At 47.3% G+C, this 13,606-nt stretch overlaps 1 non-coding gene across 1 annotated transcript; it reads right to left on the bottom strand.

Annotated features, from left to right (window-relative positions):
* Nucleotides 1-6,463: 6,463 nt before the first annotated feature.
* Nucleotides 6,464-6,535, bottom strand: TRNAS-ACU (transfer RNA serine (anticodon ACU)). The gene has a single exon. It is a non-coding gene; the product is annotated as a tRNA-Ser (tRNA).
* Nucleotides 6,536-13,606: the final 7,071 nt, after the last annotated feature.

Below are 13,606 nucleotides of genomic sequence, written 5' to 3'. Positions count from 1 at the left end.
CAGCGAGAGCGAGGAGAAGGCCATCACGACCAGCACGTTCGCGTAGAGTCTCCCCTCACTCTATAGTGGCCACGAAATTCGCGTTAATAGAGCCCCGATCAGTAACGCTCGCTTCGCTGCTGGAGGACATCAGATGGCGCTCGTTGCCTATGCTCAGGAAAGCAGGGCTCGCAATTCAGCTCTATTTGAAGTTTGCGTAAGCGATCACTGCCAGTTCTTACTAAAGCGAGTGCATTGTCACATTGGTCCTTGGTGATGGTGGTGAAAAGCATTTATTAATCTATATGTACACAGGGGTGCTCGGAGAGAGGTCCCTAGTGGGTCTCGCTCCTTACAATAGAAGGCGGAGTCCCTCATTCCGGGACACCGTTGGTCCTGACCGCTGCGCAGGTCCGCCGAACCAGGGCCTGTTGGGCCGATAGTTCCTAGCAGCCGAGCAGAGTCGCCTCCCAGTCCTCGCTTGTAGCGGAGGGAAGGGGTGATTGGGGGGGGGGGGGGGGGGTAGAGACGGATTTTGCCTGCATGCCCAAACCATGTAAAAGGTGTCGGCCACCTCCCCACAGAATGAGCAGCGGCCGTCAAAAGAAGAGTCAAAGTGCTTGAGAACCGCGGGCACTGCAGGGTGTTTGTAAAGAGCCTAAGGAAAGTTCGTTCGCCAGCTTTACCCAGTCCCTTCATAGGAACCGGGTAGGGCCGCTGTTGGGCACGATAGAGCTCAGTAATGTCTTTAAAAGAAAGAAGCTGGCTGTGATCTGGGTTAAGGTCCTCCCAAAGGACGCCTGCTGCCCGGTAAGTGAATGCGCGGGCTGCCTCATGGCTGGCTTCATTACCTAGCATGCCTTTATGGCCGGGACTCGTATGATTCAGCGATGAGTCGGATCGCAGTCCCGAGTACTCTGGTGAAGAATTTGGTGAACAAGTGGAGTGATCCAACGAAACTCGAAGTTACGACAGGCTCCGCGAAAGTCTATGAAGATTAATTTAGAGTCGAGATGGGAGGCTGCGAGGGCGATCGCTACCTCCTCCGCATGAGTTGAGCTGGGCGCTCTGAACAAGAGGGCCGTCCACCTGTTTTCCCTCGTGTATGACTGCAGCCGTGTACCATTCCCCCCTGGAGTGGTAGAGGCCTGCAATGTCGACGTAGAAGGCGTGTTTCTTTGAGTCATAGTGGTGGTGCACGGCATCCGCCCGCGCCTGGCGCCTGCCATTATGATCCTCCTTGTTCATCTTAGTTGGAAGGAGTCGAACGTAGAGGGCGCGTCTCCACAGTTCGGGCACTCGAACCCGTTCCATCGTATGGTGGTCATGTCTGATATGTAACCGGTCCAAGAGGCGGCGACCGGACACGGTCTGGGTGAGGGTCGTGTATTGGTTAACGAGATGCGCCTCGAGAAGTTCCCGATAGGTGTTCACCATCCCAAACGCGAACCGTCGCGTGTTGGAAGTGGAGATCGGGAGGTCGAGGGCTCTCTTGAAAACTTTGCGGAGTACAACCTCGAAACAATATTCGTCATGTTTCCTTGAGCGGAGGTAAGGAGTCGAGTACAGTACTCGACTAGTTGCGAAGGCATGGGCAAGCCGCACCGCATTCTTACTTCGCAACCCTCCTCGCCTGATGGAAACGCGGCGAACCATTCGGCCCACCTGGTCGCCGACTTTGCGGAGTTTGGCAAGGGTCGTGTCTGCCTAGCAATGCTGATTAATGAGGAGACCGACTACTCGCAGCTCCTGCGCTTCACGGATGGGGCCGCTGGCGAAACAGAGCTGAACATAAATTTTGCATTTTGGAGAATGTCGAATATGCACAAATTCAGACTTGGACGGGGAGCACTGGAGGCCGCAGTACGTAGCATAGTGTTCTACTGTGCTCGCCGCGGTTTGCAGGCATTCCTCCATCTCTCCTATGTTTCCCGTAGTAGCCCAGATGATGATGTCATCGGCGTACAGTGCATGCTGAACACCGCCGACACCCGCCACTTGTGCCGGGAGGTGCATCATGGCAATATTAAAGAGGGGAGGGGGGTACTGCCGGTGGGGAAGGAAATTCCCACAGGTAGTGGAAAAGTGTTAATTTGAACACGCCACAGGTGTTGCAATGGGAAGAGAAGCTGGTGTGAAAGCATAAGAACTCCCCTCCCGGATCCCAGATGACACGGCACCCAACCCCACGCAACAGACCACATCGGTCCTTTCTACATAGCATCAAATCACCACATTCTACAAACTCAGCCGCATGACATTGCCACCCCACCACAGTACCTTGTCGCCCTTATCCAACGCCACATGGCGACAATACCGTCTCATGCTTTCATCCCACATTTCCCCCTCATTGTAACACCTGTGGAGTGCCCAGATCCACACTTTTCCACTACCTTTAGGAATGTCCTTCCCCACAGGCAGTACCCCCGCCCTCCGCAATCCCACTCATTCTTCCTGGGAGGCTTCTTTAAGGACCGCTCAGCCCGCCGGCCAGAAATGGCTGGTGAATAGGGCTTTCTGTGCATCACAAGCCCGTGGGCTCCTGGACTAGTAGGGGACCACCCTGGAAGATTTTTTTTTTCGTCTAATAAAAGCTGTTTCCATCCATCCGTCCCCAGTTGAAGAGTCACTCCGGGACGTGGTACGACTTCTTCTAGCCGCATCTTCGTTACGACGCTCCTACAGCCGTGAGGCCTGTTCTTCGGGCGTCTCTTTAGCGCGTTGTCTCTTCCTCGCTTCGGTCTGTCGTTGCTGCGTCTCTTTCGGCCTCTCCATAACGACTACAATACACTGAGGCGAGGCGCATATGTAGGGTGCCCAGGCTAACTTTAGCCAAGGGTTAAAAAGTAAGATATTTGTGGTAGGCCAAGGAAACTACTTACATACAGCTACCAGTCGGCTTGCACATCTAGGTAATTTCTCGTAATGCCATTAAATAAGTAGTAAATAAGATAATTTTTCTAAATGCGTAAATATTGACTTTAAACAGCAGGTGTGAAAAGCAAAGTTGGAGAGCACCTTCAGAAACCCCCATTACAATTATATGCGATAGCGAAAGCCTCATGTGTATCTTTTTTTTCGAGCTCCAATGAAAGCCCGCGAAATACAAAAATCACGTGAAAAGCGCATCCGCGCGCCCCGATTGTGCTCCTCTCAATCCCGGCTTGAGTGAACGAAATCAAACTGCCGCGGTGGCTAATTGGTTAGGGCGCTCGGCTACTGATCCGGTGTTCCTGGGTTCGAACCCGACCGCGGCGGCTGCATTTTTATGGAGGGAAAACGCTAAGGCACCCGCGTGCTGTGCGATGTCAGTGCACGTTAAAGATCCCCAGGTGGTCGAAATTACTCCGGAGCCCTCCACTACGGCACCTCGTTCTTCCTTTCTTCTTTCCCTCCCTCCTTTATCCCTTCTCTTATGGCGCGGTTCAGGCGTCCAACGATATATGAGACAGATACTGCGCCATTTCCTTTCCCCCAAAACCAATTATTATTATTCATACCTGTGGATCTTTAAGGTGCATTGACATCGCACAGCACACGGGCGCCTTAGCGTTTCGCCTCCATCGAAACGCAGCCGCCGCGGTCGGGTTTGAACCTGGAGTCACGTTAAAGATCCCAAGGTGGTCGAAATTATTCCGGAGCCCTCCACTACGGCACCTCTTTCTTCCTTTCTCCTTTCACTTTCTTCTTTATCTCTTCCCTTACGGCGCGGTTCAGGTGTCCACCGATTTGTGAGACAGATACTGCGCCATTTCCTTGCCCCAAAAAAACCAATTTCATTTATTATTCCTCGTCATCATTCACGCAGTGGCGCGCTTTAGGTGTACACCGAGATTTTAGAGTTTCTCTTCTTATTTCCTCAAAACCATTTTTTCTCTGAAAGAAAAAAAAATCCCTGTGTGACTTTAGACATTAAATTTCAGCACACACTTCATTTCTGACCATAATTTTTCAACCTTTGCTTTAAAAAACTAACTAGTATAAACAGCAGTACATTTGCCAAAACTGTCTTTAAAAACTTTCTGACAGTTTACTAGAAGGAACACAATTGGCTGAAATCATACCCGTGCACGTATGAGTGTACTGGGAGAAGGCATTTGAGGCTTGCACATATGCACTCCGAACTTTTTTCAGCCGTGCGCTTCAGTCCAAGTCACTGACATGAATGGGGTCAGTAGATAATGTTTTCGCTTGTGTAAACCCCCAAACGGAATAAAATATTCCTCTGCCTTGCGATCACTGCGGCACCCACATCTATTAATATGAATGGATATGAAGCAGACTTTTCGGCCCTTTCCTTAAGCACTGCGAGTGCAGGCCGAATGGCATCGACAAGTTTTTTTCTGATATCTTCTTTATTACACTCCTGAATCTAGAAATTTAATACCTCTTTACCGCTTTTATCTTGTTTACTTTCTTTTATACACCATACTAACGATAAACAATGTAGACCAAGCTCTCGAGCTATTTCATTATGGCGTCTCTGGTTTCCTTTATCGGAATAATTGCTTTTTTTGGGGGGGTGGGGTAGGAAATGGCGCAATATCTGTCTCATATATCGTTGGACAGCTGAACCGCACCGTAAGGGAAGAGAAACCTCTTCACGAAATTTCTGTGAAGCTTGGCTCAGTGGGTAGGGCACTCGGCTACTGATCCGAAGTTCCCGGGTTCGAACCCGACCGCGGCGGACGCTTTCGAATGGACGCGAAACGCTAAGGCGGCCGTGTGCTGTGCGACGTTGGTGCATGTTAAAAATCCCCAAGTGGTCGAAATTATTCCGCAGCCCTCCACTACGGCACCTCTTTCTTCCTTTCTTCTCTTAGTTCCTCCTTTTCACCCTCCCCTTATGGCGGGGGTTCAGGTGCCTGCTGATATGTGAGACAGATACTGAGCCACTTCCTTTCCCCAAAAACCAATTTTCACCCGTGTTCCCAACCGCCGTGGTGGCGCAGTGGTTAGGGCGCTCGACTACTGATCCGGAGTTCCCGGGTTCGAACCCGACCGCGGCTGCTGTGTTTTTATGGAGGAAAAACGCTAAGGCGCCCATGTGCTGTGCGATGTCAGTGCACGTTAAAGATCCCAGATGATCCAATGAGTGAGTGAATAAACTTTATTGCTCTAATAAAGGAGTCTTGCTGCTTGCCCGAAGATTGCCGATGACTTCCAGGCTGAGCATGGTTGGAACCCCTAGTCCAAGGCACCACTGTCCCTGGCCATCCGGCATGCGTGGCTCACTAGGTCTCTTTGGACCTTGATCTGGCTGCTGGTTAGCTAGTCCTCCCACTGCTCCGCATTTGGCTCTTTGTTACCTCGGAAAGCTACATTGTGTATGCATTCCCATGTGATATGATACAGCGTGGGGGTTGCCCCGCACCACGGACATGAATCCCTATACTGCTCCAGATACATCTTATGTAGAATGTGAAGGTTGTGGAAGGCTCCTGTTTGGAGTCTTCTCCAACATGTCGCTTCATATTGTGTTAGCAGAGGATGTGGCTGGAGATATTTGCGTCTTCTGCCTTTGATGAGGTTGAGGATAGCTGCGTACGTGAGCTCTACCGTTATCTCCGGGCCGTCCGAGGCGTTTGACTCATCATCTCGGATAGTAAGCTCGCGAACTATATATATAGCTTGTCCGCCTTCAGACTGCATTCGACTCCGGCGTGTCCGGATACCCAGTGGATCCTATGTTGGATCTTCTCGTTGGTTCGCTGCGTTTTCAAGAGAATCCTTAGTGCTTTCTTGTTTATTCTTCCTACCACGTAGCGTCTGCACGCTTCTTGGGAATCTGTTATGATAGTGAGAGATTTGTTGGTGCGATAACCCTCGGCTGCCGCTAGAGCTTCGGCGATCTCCTCTGCCTCAGTTACCGTCCCATCTCTCGTGGATGCGCCGCTGATGAGGCCATCCTCCTCTGTTGTGACAATAATAATAATTGACTTTTTGGGGAAAGGAAATGGCGCAGTATCTGTCTCATATATCGTTGGACACCTGAACCGCGCCGTAAGGAAAGGGATAAAGGCCCCGCCGCGGTGGCTCAGTGGTTAGGGCGCTCGACTACTGATCCGGAGTTCCCGGGTTCGAACCCGACCGCGGCGGCTGCGTTTTTATGGAGGAAAAACGCCAAGGCGCCCGTGTGCTGTGCGATGTCAGTGCACGTTAAAGATCCCCAGGTGGTCGAAATTATTCCGGAGCCCTCCACTACGGCACCTCTCTCTTCCTTTCTTCTTTCACTCCCTCCTTTACCCTTCCCTTACGGCGCGGTTCAGGTGTCCAACGATATATGAGACAGATACTGCGCCATTTCCTTTCCCCCCAAAACCAATTAAAAAAAAGGGATAAAGGAGGGAGTGAAAGAAGAAAGGGAGAGAGGTGCCGTAGTGGAGGGCTCCGGAATAATTTCGACCACCTGGGGATCTTTAACGTGCACTGACATCGCACAGCACACGGGCGCCTTAGCGTTTTTCCTCCATAAAAACGCAGCCGCCGCGGCCGGGTTCGAACCCGGGAACTCCGGATCAGTAGTCGAGCGCCCTAACCACTGAGCCACCGCGGCCGATACCGTTTTCTTTATGCTTCGACTACGAGTCCACGGGTACAGAGTGGTGTCAGTGTAGACTACCTGATCTTGTGTGGCCATTTTGGCCTCTACATATTCAGGTGATCGAAATTATTCCAGAGCCCTCCACTACGGCACCTCTTTCTTCCTTTGTTCTTTCACTCTCTCCTTTATCTCTTCCCTTACGGTGCGGTTCAGGTGTCCAACGATATATGAGACACTACTGCGCCATTTCCTTTCCCCAAAAACCAAGTATTATTATTATTATCATTATTAATATTATTATTATTAGTGAACGAAATCACCCGCTGGCATGGCGCGACGTTGACCCGCCGCGGTGGCTGAGTGGTTAGGGCGCTCGACTACTGATCCGGAGTTCCCGGGTTCGAACCCGACCGCGGCGGCTGCGTTTTTATGGAGGAAAAACGCTAAGGCGTCCGTGTGCTGTGCGATGTCAGTGCACGTTAAAGATCCCCACGTGGTCGGAATTATTCCGGAGCCCTCCACTACGGCACCTCTTCCTTCCTTTCTTCTTTCACTCCCTCCTTTATCCCTTCCCTTACGGCGCGGTTCAAGTGTCCAACGATATATGAGACAGATACTGCGCCATTTCCTTCCCCCCCCCCCAAAAAAAAACAATTATTATTATGGCGCGACGACCCCATTGCTCCGGCAGGCCGATATACCGACGGTGGTTGCACCTTCACACTTTCAGACTGGCTAGTGCGGGCGTCGCAACCACCATCGCAATATCGGCCTGCGGGAGCAACGGGATCGTCGCGCCTTGCCAGTCGCTGATTTCGTTCACTCAAGCTATGACTGAGAGCAGCACAATCGTGGCGCGCGAATGCGCTAGCCAGGTGTTTTTTTTTTCGCGTGCTTTCTTCGGACCTTGGAAAAAAAATATACGTGAGGCTTTCTTTATCACAAATAAATAGTATTGGGGTTTCTCAAGGTGCTCTCCAACCTGGCTATTCACATTTTCTGTCCAAATTTCATATTTTCGCATGTAGAAAAATTATCTCTAATTGGTAATTACTTAATTGCAAAACAAACAATTGCCTACAATGCGAGAGCCGGTTGGTAGGTGTATGTAAGCGGTTTCCCTGGCCTACCTCAAATATCTTTTCTTTTAACCCTTAGCTAAAGTTAGCCTGGACATCCTGGACTACCCCCCCCCCACCCCACGCCAGGCGACACCTCCTCTCCCTGTACTCCAGCGGAGCACATCTGGTGGAGCGAGCGGCGTCGATGGCGGCGCCATCTGTTGGAGCGCGGCTACGGTGTTGCTGGGCAACGCCGCAACCGACATACGGCATACGGCATGCGACATACGGCATACGGCATACGGCGCAACGAGTCGAAATGGTTTGCTGGCTGGCGTAGTAAAGCTTTCGGTTTAAAAATGCACGACGGCCGTGGTGGTGGTGGTGGTGAAAAACTGTTTTAATGCTTAAAAGAAAATTTGGGATCAGAAGACCCCGCTGCATGGTCGGTATCCTTAGTCCGGGACCCTGCACGACGATGCCCCGTCTCGCGCCCGCTTCACCGGAGCCCTTTGGGACTCGAGTGTGTAGCAGTGGGGTAGGGCAGTATCCCATGCCTTTAGGGTACGGAAAGGTGGAATATAAGGATTCTGAGTACAAGCCCACACCATGTGAAAGATATCACAGATCTTTCCACAATGCGGGTAACACCGCTCTGTGTTTGGATCGAAGTGTTTAAGAGCACTTGCTGCTGGGCTAGTTGGTTTTGGTTCATAATTAAATAGTTTTAGGCGCAAAAAAGGACAAGACACATAGGGTAGGAGACAGGACGAAGCGCCATCCCGGCCGCAGCGGTCGAATTTCGATGAAGGCGAAATTCTAGAGGCCGTGTGCTGTGCGATGTCAGTGTACGTTAAAGAACCCCAGGAGGTCGAAATTTCCGGAGCCATTCACTACGGCGCCTCTCATAGCCTGAGTCGCTTTGGGACGTTAAACCCCCATGAACCAAACCAAACTACATTATACAGAGGGCGACTCGGCCGCAGAGGTAATAATTTAATGAGTTTATAACGATTCTTGTGTTTTGAGTTTCTACTTCTTAGTTTTCAGTCAGTAAGAGGTGATGTGCTTGACGGGTGCACAGATAATGCCTGTTACGTAAACCTTCCCTTTTAGCGTGCGCTTTTTTCCCTACTTCTTTGTGAAGCACAATACCTCCAAGGCAGGTTAGTTAAGTTCGTCTTGTCACGCTACCCGCCGCGGTGGCTCAGTGGTTAGGGCGCTCGACTACTGATCCGGAGTTCCCGGGTACGAACCCGACCGCGGCGGCTGCGTTTTTATGGAGGAAAAACGCTAAGGCGCCCGTGTGCTGTGCGATGTCAGTGCACGTTAAAGATCCCCAGGTGGTCGAAATTATTCCGGAGCCCTCCACTACGGCACCTCTTCTTCCTTTCTTCTTTAACTCTCTCCTTTATCCCTTCCCTTACGGCGCGGTTCAGGTGTCCAACGATATATGAGACAGATACTGCGCCATTTCCTTTGCCCAAAAACCAATTATTATTATTATTATTATTATTTTTATTATTATTATTATTATTATTATTATTATTATTATTATTATTATTATTATTATTATTATTATTATTATTATTATTATTATTTCAGAGATCTCTTATTCGTTCATATTAGTATTGGCTTTATTCTTGTTTGTATTTTGATATATGCTGTACTTAGCTGTTATCGGTAGTTCTTGTGTTCATTCTCTTTGTTTATTGTTTTATTAGATATTTCTATGTATGTTGCCTGTTCTAGCTGTTTTCATTTACCGCTGTTCTCGCTGTTTCCTTGTTCTCGCTTTTTTGCTTCATGCTTGCTGTCATGCCTAGTTTTTGTGTCTTTTTTTTTCTATCGCCTTTACTGCTGCATTACCTCCCCTGAGTGTCTTCCTTTGTAGTGAAATAAATGTACATTTTGTGCGTGTGAATGGTGTACCAGCACCAAGACCTTTGGGTTGTTCCTGGGCACCGAAAAAATAAATATTGATTGATTGATTATTATTATTATTATTATTATTATTATTATTATTATTATTATTATTATTATTATTATTATTATTATTATTATTATTATTATTATTATTATTATTATTATTATTATTATTATTATTATTATTATTATTATTATTATTATTATTGTCACGCTGTCCTCCTCCTCGCCATCCCGAAAGAATACCAATGTCGGATGCCGTTCATTGTTTCACCACTCAAATCGAACGAGATAGGACGCAGGAAAAAAAGTCAATTTTTTAAATATTTAGCCACTAAGTGGAATGTTCTTGCCAGATAGGTGGTTAATTTTAGAGGAAGGTTAAAAACTGCGCAAAAGTAGCAGGACAGGAGGTAAAAAAAAACGAATACCACACCTTGCTTTCCTTGCGGATGAACCAACTAGCCCGCAAGAACGGTCTTCTAAAGCGTATTTCTCCTATGCTGGGCACTATTTTTTGTGCACCACTCAAGCAAAATGCAACAGTTTCATCTCTGCGCCCACGGGGTAGTATTCGTTTCTTTACCTCCTATACCTCGTTCTTAGGCGCAGTTTCTAGCCTTCCACGACGGTTTAATTTCGATGGAGGCGACACTCTAGAGGCCCCTGTACTGTGCGTTGTCAGTGCATGCTAAAGAACCCCAGGTGGTCAAAATTTGCGGAGTCCTTCACTACGGCTTCCCTGATAGCGTGAGTCGCTTCGGGACGTTAAACCCCCATAAACCATACCATAACCGTCCTCGAAAATGAACCAACTCTTCCGCAAGAGCGTTCTACTAAAGCATATTTCTTCTACCATGGTCTGCATTTTGTGTACAAAGTTTAGCTCGTCCTTGTCCTCTACGGGAGGTAAGATGTATAGGCAAGACAAGGAATGATGTAAGCTTACTCAATTTAGCCTCCTGAGAGGTGTCAGCTGTTTTCGCTAACTTGTGCAGCGCCAGTTTCTTTTTTCGCACTTTAGTCGCATCCAGGGATCTTATGCAAGTACACTAGGCTAGGAGACCCCTCGCCGCTAGCGGGAATGCGGTGCAACGCCTTCATGCCAGAGGGCTGTTTAACCTAATTACGCTTAATCCTCACGAACAAACGTGTCGTATTCGCAAGCGCCTTGCAAACAGCGACCTCAAGAACGCGTACCTATCGGCGAGAAAAAGTTCGAGCGGCCAGCATTGCTATAAAGGTTGTATGCCGCTTTAATATTTTCAGACGACGAGAGAGCGGCCCCTAGCGTCCTCCAAACGACACTTAAAACCCCGGCCCTCTTTGTTGCAGTTTAGGCAACGAACCAGTAGCACTGGCTGGAACTTTGCCGCCGTCACAGCCAAATCGAATTACGCGGGTTCCACAACCTTTTTAGGGGTAGCAATCCGCAAAGGTTCCAAGTTTTTGTATATTGTTCTTGCGTAGACTGTTCGTCCGTACGCGGGAGGTTGCTTCAAAGCGCTTTGCATTCTTCGCTAACTAGCTCGCTTGGCTACTTAGAAATAGTCGCGTCACCTTACCTAGAGCGCAAAACTATCAAATGAGGTAATATAAACAGAGCAGCGTATGAGCTAACATAAACTGCCAGTGTGGTGTACACTAGACTTCCAAGTGTCTACAACCGCTTTTGTATTTCTTCTTTGCTAACTCAGGTTTATGCTCCGTGCCCCGTTCTAACCCTTACCATCTCGAGTCGCAAAGGCTACTGTGGTTTTGTAGGATTATTTTTATGATCATAAAAGCCAAGAGAGGACACGTGTGACCCTTTATTACTATATTAGTTATTAAAAAAAATCTGCAGCTTTATTTTCTTAATGCTCGAAATGCAAACAACGTACTCGCATGCTTGGTAGACAAATTGCTCTTCAGTATATCCCCAAACAATTTTCTCGTTATCATTTTCAATCTTCCAGACTCAATATACATATAGAAGGGCGGTAAACTTAGTGCCAACCAAAAACTAGATCTGCAACACTGGTGATAGCAGCCAATAAATTAGATTAGCATGAGTTATTCCGTGTGTACATCAGACTTATTGGAGCGATAGCTCTTCCAATGAAACCACAGAGCAAGGTATTGCGCTTAACTGTAAAAAGGCACACAAAACTAGGAAAACTGAGAACAGTAATCAAAAGTTTGACACACCACTTAATCATCTCAATGATACGGCATGGAGATGGCCGCGACATGCAGTAAATTCTGGACGAAATCACATTAAAGTGAAATGCGGTACGTAAGAAAAAAGTGACCAAAAAGAAATATTAGCAAAAGTTTCGAGCCTAAAGACTGCCAGGCATATATTATGCAGCTTCCATGCTCCTCCAATTTTTTTCCCTTTCACTGAATGAATTTTTCTAGGGCCATATCAATAACGACTACATTACGCTCCATTGCTTTTAGTCGCCTGCAATGGGTGGAGGGATACTGAAATGTTCTGCAAGAAAATAAAACTGTGGAGACTTTACTGCATAACAACTGGCTAGAGTAGTTTCTCGAGGGTTACGTTGTATCTTATTCAGCATTGCAAATAAGCGTGCTTATATTCCGCAGTCTCCATGCTCAGCGTGAGAGATATGCCACCTTATATCTTCATAGCTCTAGATTAGCTGAGTATAGATAATTCCTTAGCCACGTGATATCCAGCGATGATTGACCGGCTACTGTGAACCTATCTGCAGCCCAAATTTAAGCCATGCGCGGAATCTTGCAGGCGATATCCATAGAATATGTTATCTTTCTTTGGTGTTCAAGTAACCTAAGTTACCATGCGACACTGATTCCAACGTTGCTGGTTTGGAGCTGATGCAAAATCATTTTCTACCAGAAATTCCTATCCGCGTCGAAAATTCAATTTTAGGATGGAGCTTAGCACATTTATTAACTTTAGCTGCTTCCCATTCTTATAACCTAAATCAAACATTTCAAGCTTTTTTTTAATATCCAGTTGGATACAAGCAAACATAAGTAAAAGAGGAGAGGATTAAGAAAATAACGCCGCAGTTTATTAAGACTCATAGTTATCGAAGCATGACGTAGCCCTGGGCAGCCTCGTTGTGCGAAGGCTTTTTTTATGTCCTCCTGTGCACTCAAATATTTACTTCGAATTAGGAGCTTGCTTTCTTTGCTCAAAACAGAAGTGAGAACTCAGCCGCAGCGAATAATAATTGCAGTCGCGCAATGCGCTCATAAATGCGACAGTTCTTTTGTGCACAACGATGCACAAAAGGGGCCTGTCGAAAGCTAGGCACGTGGATGATATTAAGAATTTTGTAGGAATTAAGTGTCCGCGGCTGCCACAGAACAGGTAAATTAAATAAATACGAGAGAGATCTTTGTCGTGCAGTGAGCGTAATCAGGCTGACGGTAATGATCGTATGATTAAAATATATGAGCACTTCACTTTTTTTTCATTGACCTCCTCTCGAGGAGCGTCAGAGCTAGAGAAAATTGTTTATGAATGGTAAATGCTTGTAAACAACTGCTTTCGTTCTCTCACCTACAGCGCTCCTTTGAAATATAGCGGATCTAGCTAACATATTCCGTACTGTTCAGGTAACAGAATATACTGAGGGGCCAGTTGGTGAGACATATTATAAACAAAAACGTAGCATATGGATGAAGGGCGAAGACAGGACGGTTGCTACTAAGCATCAGTTCAGTTAAGCGTTTCAGTTAAGCATTTCAATAAAAAAACTGGGAACTTGGTGACATTTCTCGTTTTCTCAACGCCCCAAAGTTTCTCTGCAACTATCGCATTATCAGTAATCCACATGAAATCGAGCAACAATTTCCTACTTATGGCAATTCTGGCATCGATATCAGTTCACCTATAAGTCATTACAAATCGGGATATTTTGATGCGTGCGCCGTGCTGTGTACTCAAAATCAAATGCCATAAACACGATCATAGACGTGCACATAAATTTGCGCATATATATTTCTATGCATAATTATTGCTTTAAACTGCTGCTTTATTCTTCCTTGGTTGAGTGGCAACCGAGAAGCAGATATTAGTCTAGTTTCGGTCCGCCCGAACATTGCGAAAGTTATT

The sequence above is a fragment of the Amblyomma americanum genome, chromosome 10 (genome assembly GCF_052857255.1).
Source record: "Amblyomma americanum isolate KBUSLIRL-KWMA chromosome 10, ASM5285725v1, whole genome shotgun sequence".
In the NCBI taxonomy this organism is placed as follows: Eukaryota; Metazoa; Arthropoda; class Arachnida; order Ixodida; family Ixodidae; genus Amblyomma; species Amblyomma americanum.
Note: the sequence above shows the minus strand (reverse complement) of the source record. Positions and strands in the feature narration are given on the sequence as shown.